Here is an 18038-nt window from a genome sequence, read left to right as displayed (position 1 = left end):
ATCCTTTACAAGCCTGAAACTACTATGAACCAAGGTTTACAAGTCTCAAAACTCGTTTTCAAGAGCTTTGATTAAAAGAAGATTATTTCTAGGTCTAAATTTAAAACACAGGAAAGTAGGACTTCCTTTAACACATGATGTACTCTTATTTGCATAACCATCACATCTTGTCATGTAATTTGTCAAAAGCTTGGGCTACCATCTTCTTTTCACAAAGGAAATCACAAGTTATTCCAATTTACGCAAGCATTGGATAGAAAACTGAGCTATCATATGTTTCTCATTCCAAGTTGATGCATTGTGTTGAAGCAACATGCAAACAGTCTGTCGGATCATAAATACCATCCAATGTTCAATAAGCCTCCACTTGGTAATTGGAAGAATATTCCTAACATAGTAGTGTAGCATTAGCTTTCTATTCAAGAATGGCATTAAGGGCATGGTCTAGGTTAAATCTTGATATATGCTTCGTATCATTTACATAGTGTGTTCCAATTGAACCTTCTGCATGTGGTTGATAGAAGGTTCAACTGGACAAAATAACCTTGCTCTAAACACAACTATTGGAAGCGTGGAGATTGGTATTGGCTGGAAAATTTCAATTGCTTCATTAGTGTTGTGACTTTTATAGGAACATTCCCAACATAATATCTCCAAGGATACTTGGAAAATGCTTCTAGAATTCACTCAACATAAACCCATAAATCTCAAAGGCTATGATCCTCAGGGTAGAAGATAAACTCAACCTCATAACAAATATGGAGTGCCTCTGTTAAATACAGCTCTATCTACTCAATTAGCATTGCAAGCAAGTAGCCAAGCAGTGGACCAATCTAAAATGGAGGCTTTGATATTGCCATTTCTAGTTTCTATAAACAACACCAACTTCACATGCCTTCAGAAGAATGGTGAGTAAAGAGGTGATCGTAGACAAGTTGCACTCAGAATTGCATTGAACATAAAAACTAAAACTCAAAGACCTGATTGGCATATTGAACAACAAAGGAACATGTTGTTATTCCATTGCCCACTAACTGTTGTGCAAGCTACACCGAAGACAAAGATCTTTGTACAAGACATAGAAGAAAGGTCAGAGGTCATAGGTCAGATATTATTACTTGAATACACATAGAATTGTATCTCATAAATAGGCCACAGGCAGAAAATAGAGAAATGCATTAACCTTACAGCCACAAACTCAAATTAGTAATGTCGCAAATCCAAAGGAGTAGTTAATGAACAATAAATAATTAGTAAGTGACATGAATATAGATCTTCACTGATCGAAATTGTTTATTCAATGGGCATCTTGTTTGACAAACTCTAATTAATAAATTAAGCATTGGGAGTACAAAATTAAGGCATGCAAGGGTTTGATTTGTTTGTAAGGGAATCTGATTGTTACCTTCTGCTATGTCGAAGTATAGGTCAATAAATGGTATTTGACACATCTGATTTCTTTCTTGATGATCATCTCTTTCCCCTGTGGGTGTTTCTATAAAAGAACATCAATGAGAATACTTTTGAGGATTGTTAGGATGATTTTCAAATACCATTAGAACATTCATTTTCAACTATATAATGAAAAAAACCTCACCAAAAATAATATTTGTACCTAGCAACAACTACACCATCAAATGTGGCAACTCCTTGTAAAATATCCTTCAGACCACACCGTAGTGATTTTCCTTTCCTCTGGAAATCAACTTATGCCTTGTGAACATTGCATCTATGGAGAATGGTGCTTTGTATCTAAATCTAAAATTATATAACTGAAGCTCCTATATATAGAGAAAAACCTTTATCACAAAGAAAATATTATGCCGATGACATATCAAACACAAGAAGATTGAGACATTGTTTGAGGCTGTTTCCCAGCACTATTATCAAGAACAGAGAACTTAGTTATAGCCAAAACTATAAAGCTCAGCTCTACTCTGCACAAAACAGTGTATGTCACTTTGACTCTTCATATTGTTCTCTAGTGAAGTTTCTACATCAATCAGCGGTCATGATATACTCCAGAGATCCATGAGCTCTTTCAGCAAATTTATCTCATAGAAATCTATTTCCTCACACAACACAAGCCAAGGAATTGATGACATATCACTTCCTCTTCCATGACTCCCAATGCTAAGTACCTACATATGATTGTAAATGGGAGTACTAAGTATGACCTTGACTACTACGACATGTTTGAACCTAAATTATTACTATGACATGTTGAGGTATTATTACTTGAATACACATAGAATTGTATCTCATAAATAGGCCATAGGCAGAAAATAGAGAAATGCATTAACCTTACAGCGACAGACTCAAAGTAGTAATGTCGCAAATACAAAGGAGTATTTAATGAACATCCCTTACCTCTCTAGCTACAGAGAGAACATGAAAAGAAGTCCTTTATATCACAGGTTAGCTTAGTCAAAACTTCATCCAAGGAGATTGTTTCATGTATATAATTATGTAATCACAAGTCATTTCAGTGCAATTTTGGAGTGAACTTCATTTGTGTTTTTGGTGTTGGTTTGTCCTCACTCAAGGAAGTGAATATTGTATGCAATTCCCTTATTTTTGGATGTGTGAATAGGACTAATTCTAATCATAGACTAATTCACATCATTCTTTGGTGTGTCTGTTGATAGTAAGTACATATTCCCTTATTTTGGGATGTGTGAATAGATTAATTCAGATCACAGTGAACATATTGCTTCATTATTCTCAAACATTTCTGTATATTAGTCCCCTCACAAAGGTACCATTACACTAAAGGGGGGAGAATTATAGTGTATTATGGTGTGTCATAAATACCATCCTCTACAACATCATCATTTCCCAACATTCTTATTTTTAAGCGACAGCCAAGGTGTGTACATAAGGTATTCAAGGAGCTCAAGAAATTTTCATTCTTTACAAGCCTGAAACTGCTATCCACCAAGGTTTACAGGTCTCAAAACGCGTTTTCAAGGGCTTTGATTAAAATAAGATTATTCCTAGGTCTAAATTTAAAACACAGGAAAGTAGGACTTCCTTTAACACATGATGTACTCTTATTTACATAACCATCACATCTTGTCATGCAATTTGTCAAAAGCTTGGGCTACCATCTTCTTTTCACAAAGGAAATCACAAGTTATTCCAATTTACGCAAGCATTGGATCACAAACTGAGCTAGCATATGTTTCTCATGTAGGAATTTACAGGTAAGTTACACAGAAAAAATACCAAAAGGACACTGCTCACAACCAGATCTCAAATCAATACACCAGTATTTTTGACGTGGTTAAAACCCTCAGAGTGCAAGGAGGGAAACAGTCCACGGCCTGTCCCAACGTGGGTATTACAGCAATTTATTAATCAAAGAATGAAAATTTACATAAGCTTCTCTCATGCACGGATTACCCGAACAATGACCCTCCATGCGCTTTAAATAGAACTCATGGACCAATCGGGTGTCAAGCCACAGATCAAGTTTCGGTAATACCGAGGTGAGAGTGAACCGTCGGATCACTACATATCGTGACCGTCAGATTGTAAGTTACAAAATGTACAACGGTAAAGAAACACACTTTACCTAACTCTAACCTAACTCTATACTAGACCAAGTTGAACTTAACTATATCCTATGTGTCGGAATATCCTAACATCCCCCCTTAAGAACAACTTGGGATAGGATTGAAGGATTTACAAATATGACACAATAGGAGAACGAAGGAGGCACTAGAGCCTATCCCCCCTTAGTGACAACTTCCTGAACTCCAAGCATATATCGAAGTTTAGTGAACTTCGCCTCTGTGAGAGCCTTTGTGAGGATGTCTGCAACCTGATCATCTGTTGGACAATATTGCACTTCAAGAACATGGTCATGAATGAGCTTTCTGATGAAGTGCATGTGTAGTTTAATGTGTTTGCTGCGCTGATGCTGGACTGGATCTTTGCATAGCTGAATGGCACTTTGATTATCACACCAAAGTGTGGTTGGATGCTGCTGCTCAAAGCCAAACTCTGATAGGATCTGACGAAGCCACAAGGCTTCCTTACTAGCTTCCACGGCACCACGATACTCTGCTTCTACTGACGAAAGAGAAATGGCAGCCTGTTTCTTACAAGCCCATGTAATAGGTCCTGAACCAAGAGTGAAGACATAACCGGTAGTAGACTTCCGATCATCAGGGTCACCAGCCCAATCAGAATCAGTGAAACCAACTAACAGAGGAGCGCTTTGGCACTGTAATGAATCCTGAACTGTATTGTACCTCGAACATAATGAAGTATTCTTTTAGCTGCTTTCCAATGACTTTCACGGGGGTTTTGCATAAAACGAGCAACAAGGCCAACAACAAAGGAAAGATCAGGACGAGTATGGGTTAAATACAAGAGTTTTCCGACAAGTTGACGGTATAAGGTAGCATCAACTTCAGGAGAAGTACAAGAGACTGAAAGTTTGACTCCAGACTGAAAGGGAGAAGGGGCTGGCTTACAGTCTCCCTTGTGAAAATGACGAAGAATATCACAATCATACTTGGATTGGGAAAGGAAAATACCCTCTTGGGATTGCAAGACTTGAAGACCGAGAAAATAGTGTAAATGTCCTAAGTCTGTCATTTCAAATTTCTTTTTAAGGCTGGACTTCACATGGTTTATAAGGTTGGGATCACTACCAGTAAGAATAAGATCATCAACATAAAGAACAAGGATGATAAGAGAGTTGCCCACTTTCTTGGTGTAGACAGTATTGTCAGAATGACACCTAGAAAAGCCAGATTCTAAAAGAAATTTATCCATTTTGGCATACCAAGCCCGAGGAGCTTGCTTGAGGCCATAAAGGGATTTCTTAAGTCGACAAACAAGGCTGGAGTCTGTTTGTATGAAGCCAATGGGTTGTTCCATATAGATTTCTTCCTGCAAGTCCCCATGCAAGAAGGCAGATTTAACATCCATCTGATGGACTTCCCATTTTAAAGAGGCAGCAAGGGAAAGAACAAGGCGGATAGAGTTCATTTTGGCAACAGGGGAGAAGGTTTCAGTGTAGTCAATGCCTTCAACCTATGAAAAGCCCTTAGCAACGAGACAAGCTTTATGTTTATCAACTTTCCCATCTGGTCCATACTTGGTTCTGTAAACCCATTTACATCTAACAAGTTTGCGTCCCTTTGGTAGAGGAACAAGATCCCATGTATCATTTGTCATTAATGAATGATATTCTTCATTCATAGCTGCTTCCCAATGTGGATGGCCTGAAGCTTCTGCAAAAGTGTCAGGATCATGATTTTCTGGAGCTTGAGCCAGTAAAGAAGAGGCTCTTTCAAACTGAGAACGTGTACGTCGCTGATCTGTAGGATCACCGGCAAGATCACCTGCTGCATCCCGAGTAGCACGGACCCATCTTGGAAGTTGAGGATCCTGAGAAGGTGGGGGAGGATTATCATCCTCGCTTTCATCATCTGAAGAAGAAAAAGTAGAAGAGATAGGAAGAGGTGGCACATCCGCCGGACTAGGCTCGCAGGCCGATTTATTTTCATCAAATTTTACATCTCTTCTAATGATAACATTTTTGGACTTAAATGGAATAAGTCTATAACCTTTTACATCTTCAGAATATCCAACAAAAGTACATTTCTCACTCTTAGGTTCTAAAGCTTTATGCTTTTCATCTGGAATATGGGCCCATGCTTCACTTCCAAACACACGAAAGTGACTTACATCTGGTTTAATGGAACTCCAAGCTTCTTCTGGAGTGATATTCTCTAGAACCTTAGTAGGAGTGCGATTGATTATATAATTTGCACAATTAATTGCTTCGGCCCAAAAACTAAGACTGAGTCCTTTAGATTGCAGCATACAATTAGCCATTTCCTTTAAGGTGCGATTTTTCCTTTCAGCTACACCATTTTGTTGTGGAGTGTATGGAACAGTATGTTGCATTTGAATTCCATTTTCAGTGCAAAATTTGATGAATGTGTTTTTAACATATTCTCCACCATTATCAGTTCTTAGCTTAAGAATTTGATGTCCAGATTGTTTTTCAACAAAGGCTTTGAAGGCCAAAAAAGTGTTAAATACTTCGCTCTTGAGTTTTAAGAAGTATACCCAAGTGCGTCTGGAGAAATCATCAATGAAAGTTAAGAAGTACTTGCAGCCAGAGAATGAAGCAACAGGAAGAGGACCACATAAATCACTGTGCACAAGCTGTAAAGGGGCTGAGGCGTGCCAAGAGGCACGTTTGTCAAAACTGTCCCGATGATGTTTTCCGAGTACACATCCGGAACAAACACCATCTCTGCAAGATAGCATAGGAAGACCTGTCACCATATTTTCTTTACATAGATGCTGAAGGGAGCGATAGTTTAAGTGACCAAATCGCTCATGCCAAAGTTTGCTCACTTCATCATTATGAGCAACAAATACTGAGGGAAGATTGGATGACCCAAAGTTGTGAAACTTATACAACCTTTTGGAATCATCAGCAAGACCAGTAGCTAGAATCTGTTTAGGATCTTTTAGATCCTTGATTACAACATCATGAGGTGAAAATTCAACAATTTTACCTTCACCTGAGTGAGTTATCTGATAGACAGATAGAAGGTTGCAGGATAAGGTTGGAACACATAATACATCATTAAACTGACCATTGTCTAGATGAACAGTTCCAGTCCCTACAACATTAAGAGATCTATCATCACCAATATATATATTTTTGGTGTTACAATCATTTAAAGAAGAAAACATGGCTTGGTTTTTGGCCATGTGACAAGAGGCTCCAGAATCAATGAGCCACTCATGAGAATGAGAAGAAGAAGAAGATACATTTAATGCATAACCAGACTGAGATGATTGACAATGAGATGCAGAAAGTGCCATTCCGGAAGTTGAAGTTGAAGTAGGCTCCACATGGATGTTATGTTTCTTCATTGCGGCTTCCAAGGCTTCCATCTTCTTAAAGCATTTAGATTCTAAGTGGCCATCTCGATTACAAAAGTTACAATGTCTATCAGTCTTCTTCCATTTGTTTTTATTGGTCTTATCATTTTGCTGAAATGATCTTTCATTTTGAGGCTGAGATGGTTTAGGACCATTCTTTTGAGGATATGACTTCTTAGGATTCTTTGAATTTGGTTTCTGCTGGGCGGCTAACGCTTTCGTGAAAGAGTTTCCAAGATTAAGAAGACCAAGGTGTAAGAGTTTTTCTTGTTCTCTTATTAAGGAATCACAAAAGGAGTCAAAGGAAGGGGCCTTGTAGTCTTGTCCTTGACAAATGAAAGCTTCCCTTGTAGAATGGAAAGTGGAAACAAATACAGAGTAGACTGGTCCCAACTTAGTAAGGATGGAATAAATAAGGTTACCATCTTCTTTCTTAACTTTAACACCTTCCAAGAGATATCTAAGGGTCTTGAATTTGGACAAGAAATCTTCAATGCAAGAAAAATTATTAGGATCCAAAGTAAGCAGCTCATTTTCAAGTTGATGGGCTCTAATTTCATTTTTAATCCCAAAAACTTTAGCAAGTTTTTCTAATGCTTCATGAGGAGTCTCAAGTCCTGCAATGTGGAATCTAAGATCAGGAGAAATAGACATCTCTATCAAACCACGTGCTTGATCTTGTCTATTTTCCCATTTTGCCGCCTTGTCTTCATCTTTTGGTTTCTTCTCTTGGTTTGTGGCTATTCTGAAGAGACCTTTACTTCTAAGTAAATCTTCCATGTATTCTACCCATTGGAAGTAGCTAGTGCTGTCAAGAATGACTTGTCATGGACTTTCCATTTTAAGAAAAACTGAAGCTGAAGATGCTGAAAGTAAGTGTTCCAACGGATAGATCTTGAAAAAATAGGCGGTTTTAAAAAAAACGGCTCTGAAAAAGGCTTCCGGATGAAGAAGTTATGGCTTTTTGAAAAAAAATTGTTGACGTTGCCGACAAAGTGCGCGAATGTGCGGGAATGAAAAAATCCGCCCCCACAAAATGGAGACTTGAACCCAAGACCTCTACTCTCTTAAAATAGCTTTGAACCAATTGATCTATACAAAAAATTTCAGAGAGAGAGAGAGAGAGAGGGGGGGGGGGCGCCTTGGTTTGCGTGCTTGCCTTGAGAAAGCTCTTTTTCCCTACAAAACACAAAACACAAAACCCAACACGAATATGCAAAGAAAAACGAACCTTGCAGCTCGAAGTTAGCTTTAGCCAAAAAACTAGAAATTTTAAAAAAAAAAATCTCAAAGTTAGCTTTAGCCGAAAAACTAAATATTTTTCTCAATGTTTCTGATTTTCCGAGATCACACTAAGGTGCAGGGAAAAGAGCATACACATGAGAAAAATCCTTCCTTTCTGTTTCTGATTTTCCCAGATCGCATAGAGTCGCAGGGCAAAGAGCATACGCAGAAATGAAAGGTATAGATCCAGTTAAAAAAAAAAGGCTAAATAAACTGAGACCGAAATAAGCAGAGAGAAAATAACAGTAAACTGCAAAAGAAACACTGTATACCTCACGATCTGAAAAATGACGCAGCTAGGGCTACCGGAAACCTTTTCGTGTGAAACGAAAGGGGTTCCTTACTGGAACAGATGCTCCGAACGCAACAGAGCAGTCCTCTCGGCCCGAAAGCAGTCAGAAACAGCAGATCTAGGAAACGACAGCCGCATGCAGTTCTACCGGCTTCAGATTTGGATCACCAACGGACGCGGCCCTCAAATTGCTCTGATACCATGTAGGAATTTACAGGGTAAGTTCCACAGAAAGAATACCAAAAGGACACCGCTCACAACCAGATCTCAAATCAATACACCAGTATTTTGACATGGTTAAAACCCTCAGAGTGCAAGGAGGGAAACAGTCCACGGCCTGTCCCAACGTGGGTACTACAGGCAATTTATTAATCAAAGAATGAAAATTTACATAAGCTTCTCTCATGCACGGATTACCCGAACAATGACCCTCCATGCGCTTTAAATAGAACTCATGGACCAATCGGGTGTCAAGCCACGGATCAAGTGTCGGTAATACCGAGGTGAGCGTGAACCGTCGGATCACTACATATCGTGATCGTCGGATTGTAAGTTACAAAATGTACAACAGTAAAGAAACACACTTTACCTAACTCTAGCCTAACTCTATACTAGACCAAGTTGAACTTAACTATATCCTATGTGTCGGAATATCCTAACATCTCATTCCAAGGTGATGCATTGTGTTGAAGCAACAGGCAAACAGTCTACCAGATCACAAATACCAGCCAGTGTTCAATAAGCCTCCACTTGGTAATTGGAAGAAGATTCCTAACATAGTTGTGGAGCATTATCTTTCTATTCAAGAATGGCATTAAGGGCATGGTGTAGGTTAAATCTTGATATATGCTTCGTATCATTTACATAGTGTGTTCCAATTGAACCCTATGCATGTGGTTGATAGAAGGTTCAACTGGACAAAATAACCTTCCTCTAAACACAACTATTGGAAGCCTATAGATTGGTATTGGCTGGAAAATTTCAATTGCTTCATTACTGTTGTGACTTGTATAGGAACATTCCCAACATAATATCTCCAAGGATACTTGGAAACTGCTTCTAGAATTCACTCAACATAAACCCATAAATCTCAAAGGCTATGATCCTTAGGGGAGGAGATAAACTAAACTTCATAACAAATATGGAGTGCCTCTGTTAAATACAGCTCTATCTACTCAATTAGCATTGCAAGAAAGTAGCCAAGCAGTGGACCAATCTAGAATGGAGGCTTTGATATTTCCATTTCTAGTTTCTATAAACAACACCAACTTCACATGCCTTCAGAAGAATGGTGAGTAAAGAGGTGATCGTAGACAAGTTGCACTCAAAATTGCATTGAACATAAAAACTAAAACTCAAAGACCTGATTGGCATATTGAACAACAAAGGTACATGTTGTTATTCCATTGCCCACTAACTGTTGTGCAAGCTACACCGAAGACAGAGATCTTTGTACAAGACATAGAAGAAAGGTCAGAAGTCATAGGTCAGATATTATTACTTGAATACACATAGAATTGTATCTCATAAATAGGCCATAGGCAGAAAATAGAGAAATGCATTAACCTTACAGCCACAGACTCAAATTAGTAATGTCGCAAATCCAAAGGAGTAGTTAATGAACAATAAATAATTAGTAAGTGTCATGAATATTGATCTTCACTGATTGAAATTGTTTGTTCAATGGGCATCTTGTTTGACAAACTCTAATTAATAAATTAAGCATTGGGAGTACCAAATTAAGGCATGCAAGGGTTTGATTTGTTTGTAAGGGAAGCTGATTGTTACCTTCTGCTATGTCGAAGTATAGGTCAATAAATGGTATTTCACCCATCTGATTTCTTTCTTGATGATCGTCTCTTTCCCCTGTGGATGTTTCTATAAAAGAACATCAATGAGAATACTTTTGAGGATTGTTAGGTTGATTTTCAAATACGATTAGAACATTCATTTTCAACTATATAATGAAAAACACCTCACCAAAAATAATATTTGTACCTAGCAACAACTACACCATCAAATGTGGTAACTCCTTGTAAAATATCCTTCAGACCACACCATAGTGATTTGCCTTTCCTCTGGAAATCAACTTATGTCTTGTGAACATTGCATCTATGGAGAATGGTGCTTTGTATCTAAATCTAAAATTATATAACCGAAGCTCCTATATATAGAGAAAAACCTTTATCACAAAGAAAATATTATGCTGACGACGTATCAAATACAAGAATATTGAGACATTGTTTGAGGCTATTTCCGAGCAATATTATCAAGAACAGAGAACTTAGTTATAGCCAAAACTATAAAGCTCAGCTCTACTCTGCACAAAACAGTATATGTCACTTTGACTCTTCATATTGTTCTCCAGTGAAGTTTCTACATCAATCAGTGGTCATTATATACTCCAGAGATCCATGAGCTCTTTCAGCAAATTTATCTCATAGAAATCTATTTCCTCACATAACACAAGCCAAGGAATTGATGACATATCACTTCCTCTTCCATGACTCCCAATGCTAAGAACCTACATATGATTGTAAATGGGAGTACTAAGTATGACCTTGACTACTACGACATGTTTGGACCTAAATTATTACTACGACATGTTGAGGTATTATTACTTGAATACACATAGAATTGTATCTCATAAATAGGCCATAGGCAGAAAATATAGAAATGCATTAACCTTACAGTGACAGACTCAAATTAGTAATGTCGCAAATACAAAGGAGTATTTAATGAACATCCCCTACCTCTCTAGCTACAGAGAGAACATGAAAATAAGTCCTTTATATCATAGGTTAGCTTAGTCAAAACTTCATCCAAGGAGATTGTTTCATGTATATAATTATGTAAGCACAAGTCATTTCAGTGAAATTTTGGAGTGAACATCACTTGTGTTTGTGGTGTTGGTTTGTCCTCACTCAAGGAAGTGAATATTGTATGCAGTTCCCTTATTTTTGGATGTGTGAATAGGACTAATTCTGATCATAGACTAACTCACATCATTCTTTGGCGTGTCTATTGATAGTAAGTACATATTCCCTTATTTTAGGATGTGTGAATAGATTAATTCAAATCACAGTGAACATATTGCTTCATTATTCTCAAACATTTCTGTATATTACTCCCCTCACAAAGGTACCATTACACTAAAGGGGGCAGAATTATAGTGTATTATGGTGTGTCATAAATACCATCCTGTACAGCATCATCATTTCCCAACATTCTTATTTTTAACCGACAGCTAGAGTGTGTACATAAGGTATTCAAGGAGTTGAAGAAATTTTCATCCTTTACAAGCCTAAAACTGCTATCCACCAAGATTTACAGGTCCCCTGACTTGTTTGCAAGGGTTTTGATTAAAAGCTTATTGTTTCTAGGTCAAAATTTAAAACACAAGAAAGTAGGACTTCCTTTAACACATGATGTACTCTAATTTTCATAACAATCACATCTTGTCATGCAATTTGTCAAAAGCTTGGGCTACCATCTTCTTTTCACAAAGGAAATCACAAGTTATTCCAATTTATGCAAGCATTGGATCACAAGCTAAGCTAGCATATGTTTCTCATTCGTAGGTGATGCACTGTGTTGAAGCAACAGGCAAACAATCTGCCGGATCACAAATACCAGCGAGTGTTCAATAAGCATCCACTTGGTAATTGGAAGAAGATTCCCAACATATTAGTGGAGCATTAGCTTTCTATTCAAGAATGGCATTAAAGGCATGGTCTAGGTCGAATCTTGGTCTATGCTTCGTATCATTTACACATTGTGTTCCAATTGAACCTTCTACATGTGGTTGATAGAAGGTTCAATTGGACAAAATAACCTTGCTCTAAATGATACGAAGCATAGACCAAAGGATTTCTTATCTCGATTTCGGACGGAACCTGTCGCAAATCCAAAGGATTTACCATTGATCGGAAGGATTTTACTAATTTTTCGATTTTGCATTGAAGGGAATTTCAATCCACAGAGATAGAGATGGTTATTCGGGGCAGGTATTTTAATTTTAATTTTTTGATCTCGACTTTCACAGAAATGGTGCATGCCATAGGGCAGAAATGGTGCATGTCTCAATCAGTCGTTAACAGAGTCGGAAGTGTCACGGAATTGTACCTGGGTGGCGAACTACAGAGCGGAGGAATTGCAGAGAGGGAGGCGCTGAGTCAAGGAGGAAGGTGAGTGAGCAGCCCGCGGGATCACAATTCCTCATTTCGAATTGGAAATGACAATAACTCTTCGCGGCTGCAATTCCAGCTTGGATCTGAATTGTGAGGGGATGTCAGGATTTCCTGCTCCGATTGGATTTTCTATCAGGGAATGTCAGGATTGCCAAGGGAGGGTGGCGGAGAAGGAGGGTGGTGGAGTTAGAGGAGGGTGGTGTAGGGCAGAGGGATTGCCGGCGGCTAGAGCCAGACGATTTTTTGGACGGTGATGGAAACCGGGCCATTCCTCCGCTTAGATAGACTACTCCATACCATAGCTTTATAGGGAAAGAAATACTATTCATAACAAGTCTAAATATGCCCACGAAAACGACATAAGAATTTACAAAAGTTAAGAGATATAGCTGGTTTAGCGCTAATTTAGTTGTTAGCGGTGACCTCTCATCTATAGCCACTGTCAAGAGGGCCAGCCTTGTTGACGCGTAAAGGCTATATGAACGGCCTTAATGAAAATATATGGATCCAAGTGTTACTGTAACAACTATTCAGGGAAAGGATCATCGTAGACTATAATCAAAATAAGTTTTAGTTAGAAAGTCAGTGTATTGTGTTGTTTCATTATTAAAATATTTAGGGTTAACAACCGAGTCACGGAGAAATTGAAATTTTAATTATTTAATAAAATTATATCATTGTGGTTATTTTATTATCTTACAATTTTTTTTAAAATATATTTAAAGAAATATAAAAGATTATTAGGTTTTTTGGTTAGAGATTTATTTTTTCATTTCGAACGAATTATGAAAAGTATTTTTTTGGTTTTATGAAAATTTAGGAGCTTAAGAAGCTTAGTAATATGAAATATTGTTTATATAAAATTTAATATGAGTTTGATGTATATTGGAGAGAAAATAATTTTCATTCTTTATCTTTTTAGAATCATAAATTTGATAAAAAAAAAAAAATTTATGGTAAAAATTTATGGTATGGTGTTTTGGATATTGTCTAACTTTTATGAGAGATTGTTAATATTTAAAATATGTAGATTTTTTTTTTATCACTACTGTAGATTTATATTAGTCACAGATTTAATAAAGCTTTTGAGTTGCAAATCTCTTTTAAAGTAAAAAACTTGAATGTAAATTTATATTTTGAAAATTTTGATCTCTCAATGCTCGCTAGAATGGCAATGATATATATATATATATATATATAAACAAATATTTTTTCAATTATATATATATATATATATATATATATATATATATATAGACATTAATATTAATATATTTGATCTATTATCCACATTGAATTTTTTATTATTATTAATATGTTTCAAATCTTATATGTTAATTTTATATTTCCCTTCTATTATTTTTGTTAAGTAATTGACTTTTATTTTTTTACTTTAATTACATTTTCCTTCAAATATTGAAATATTTATTATAGTCCATATATATATATATATATATATATATATATATATAGATATATATATAGGAACTCAAATAGTTTATTTAACTCTTGTATTAAAATATTTTTAAAAATTATAAGAATTATATAATTTTCTTTTATTTTTTTTCGATGTGGTTCACGGGGCACCGGAGGTGGGCCGCTACGTCCATGTAGACAGGCACGGCCATCAGGCCTACCCCCAAGGGCGTCGAGGAGATTTGACCCCGTGACCTCTCAAACGGGAGAGTACTATCAACGGGAACTCGACCATTTGAGCTATCCCTCGGGGGCATATAATTTTCTTTTATATTCAAATATGAAAATACAATATAGATCCATTTTAACCACCAATCTAACATGAGTCTAAAGGTATCAAATTTCAGGTGCAAACTTATTTAATAGTGCAAAAAAATAATGTGTTATTTTTTAATGTTTAAATTATATTTTTGAATGTTATAGACATTACATAGCATGTGCATTTAATGATTTTATCAGCACACATTAAACCAATTATTTTGTTATTGATATATTTTTAAGCACTGAATATTAATTTATATAAAAATATTTTATACATAACCCACATTAGATATTTGATTCTATATAGCATTAAAATATTTTCTTTTGACATTTTTTTCTATGATGATGATGATGATGACGATTAACGTCAACTAAGACCAATGTGGTCTATAGGACCTCAAGAAAAGAGAGTCTAATTGGCATTCTTCAAAATCTTGTTAGCATTCCAAGATCACAATAGTTGGGTTTGCTTAATAAGTTAGAAATACCTGGCTGATGATAGGGAATTTTACTTCTAATTACTTTACATGAAATTATATTAGGTTATATGGACAACTAATTAAATATGCATAACATTTTTTTTTTTATTATTATAGGGGACATGGTTTTTATTTGTAGAGAATATTTTGTTTTTATTTTAAGAGGGGTGGACATACTTATACATCGCCTTCATACTGGGCTTTAGAATTAGCCTATTGCTCAATAAGATTTCTTTTACATTTAATTACTTTATTTCTTTTGGAAGTTGATATAAAACCAGCATAGATCGATCTTAAGCAGGGATCTAACATGGGCCAAGAGGGATTAAATTTCTTTAGGTGAAAACTTATTTTTAGAGTGAAAAACAATGTGTAATTTTTTATTATTTAAATTGTATTTTTTAATGTTATAGAGATTACATAACATGTGTATTGAGACATCTATCAGTGCACATTAAATTGGATGTTTTTGGTTAATAATATATATTTAAATATATGTTAATATTAATTCATATTTAAATATTTTATTCATAACTCATATTCAAATATTTTATAGCTGACATTGCTATTCTATTTAGCAAATATTTTTTTTTTTTTTTCAGAGAGGCGACATGCTTACACATCAACTTCACACTGGGTTGTAGAATGAGCCTCTCTTCTCAATTATGTTCAAATTATTTGTGGTTATTGATCTCCCAATTCCTAAACCACAAAGAAAGAGAAAGAATTATGTTACTTTACATAGACATCTAAGAATTTTATTTATGGTCAAGAGTGAGAAGGGAGTATTTTTACCACACTGGGTTGTAGAATGAGCCTCTCTACTCAATCATGTTCAAATTATTTGTGTTTACTGATCTCCCAGTTCCTGAACCACATAGAAAGAGGAAGAATTATGTTACTTTGCCTAGACATCTAAGCATTTTATTCATGGTTGAGAGTGAGAAGGAAGTATTTTTACCACATCTCCTATTTAAAGGCGATTTTACTGTTATGTTAAAAGGAACACTTGTCAACTCAAGGTTAAGCACATAAGGAATTACACATATTTCTCCTACTGTATTGTAAAATGGCCTCCCAACCCAATAACAAAACAAAAAATGTTTTTGATTTCTTTTACTAAATTTTTGACACCTCTCTATTTTTTTTCTTTCATAAAACTATGACCTTGGTTTGGGTTGTAAGTTGAAGGGACCCTTATCCAATGTGCACCAGATTCTAGCCAAACTTCCAATGTTGGAGTGGTGTCGGGACCTCACTATAGTTTTGACACTACTTTAAACATTCACATGATATATATCTATATATATATATATATATATATATATATATATATATATATATATATATATATATATATATATATATATATATCCTTTTATGACATTGTAAGTCTCGAGACACGATACTTCTTTGGTACTTCTTTGGTCATGTAAAATATGTACGTGTAGGGGTATAGGGTCCCACCATTGTAATGTGTATTGTGCTTAATGGGTGTTAGTAAGCCTATTATTTATTGACAAGGTTGTGTTACCCTACTCGGGTGGTTGCCTCATTATCTACCCATTCACTTGGTGGCTTGTCGTGTCCATTTTGGACGGCTCCTATGCCACCTAATGGGAACTTCTCATTTTCATCTATGTTTGTCGTTGCACCCTGCATGCTTGGGTTTAACCAAGGTTCGCTTCAAAAAGGACCATAGTTTACATATTACATAGGTTTTGGTATGACACATGGGTTTAAGTCTTTCCATCTGGCTTCTTATTCACGTGACCAATTATGGGGAGGACTGTCAGATCATGAATTGATGGTGATCCTCCTTTCGTCCCAAATTGGTACTTATAGTGGATTTTAATGACTATTACATTGTTTTAATGTTAGTATGGTTGATGTTGATTCAGATATTCGAACAAGGAAATAGGGTACATGGATGGAGAAGCAGGTTCCTTCACTATTTTGACACTCACTAGGAAGTTATGGTTTAGAGGTTTTGTATTGTCATTGTTCTAGTCCTCCTTCGCCTCAACTCTATGTGTCTTGTTGAACTATGTAACCTCCACCTATGATTTCGTGAGACCTTATGGGAATATGGCCCATATTTCTTCCTTCAGATATGCTTAATTTGTTTAGTTTTGTGACTTATGTCCAACATACCTAATGGAGTTGTGGCCCATGTTTGTTTCCTTCAACTCAGTATTTTTTATGGGGTACTATATATGCCTATGCGATTTTCTTTTATTTCTCTTCCCCTTCTACATTCCTAACTCTAAGTGTTGTCAATCAATATTACCCTCACTATTTTTGTGAAATACTTGTCGTAACAAATTTTTATTGCATTATCTGGAGATTAAGGAGATGGAATGTTATTACAGGTAATCCCTCTTATTTGTGGCTCAGTTATCCCTTTTTTTTATTTTAATGTGCTAATCATTATTGGTGTGGTTTATGTAGGAGGGTTTTCAATTTGTAGTAGGAGTCAGTTGACACTATTCTATAGGCCAAGGGAAAGAGGTAGGCCATCATGTGGATCTTCTCCCAAATGTTTTCCCATTGACTAGTGATGAGAGGATGGCTACTTCATTTCCCTTAGTTGTTGCATGTATCTTCTTGTAAAACCTTTTTTCACATTCTCTATATTTGATTTCCTTTTGAGCATGTATGGTTTAGTCAAACATTAATGGTTGTAATATGACACTGGGAGAGGGTACCAACCCTAGGAGCCTCATTCTACACACTTGTAATTTTATTAAATCCATCTCTTTGAAAATTAAATACTTTATTCAGTTTTGGAAGACTCTCTATGGTTATTTATTGTTTGTTACTCTGTGATCCCTTTCAACAGTGGATGGGATAGGGTGAAAATTCCATGACCCCATGAGTCCACTATTGGATTGATGGGCCCTGACCTAGGTTCAATGTTAGGCAGCTAAGAAAATCCCTACACTACTCGCCCTTTCGGCATCAGTCCACAGAGCGAGGACCGAAGTCTCACCTGAAGTGGTATGGGGGGATTCAGGAACCATGTTTCCACACCTTGAGATGGTTGTGATGTTGTTTTTCTACCTTAATCCCTATCTTCGTGCAGATTGATAAGCCCTTAGGGCTTATCGATGTATTTCCTATTCTGTCTTT

Source organism: Pinus tabuliformis, chromosome X, assembly GCF_031772625.1.
Source record: "Pinus tabuliformis cultivar Carrire ecotype Pingquan chromosome X, CPIR1, whole genome shotgun sequence".
NCBI lineage: Eukaryota > Viridiplantae > Streptophyta > Pinopsida > Pinales > Pinaceae > Pinus > Pinus tabuliformis.
The sequence above is the reverse complement of the archived record's forward strand: the minus strand, read 5'-3'. Positions refer to the sequence as shown.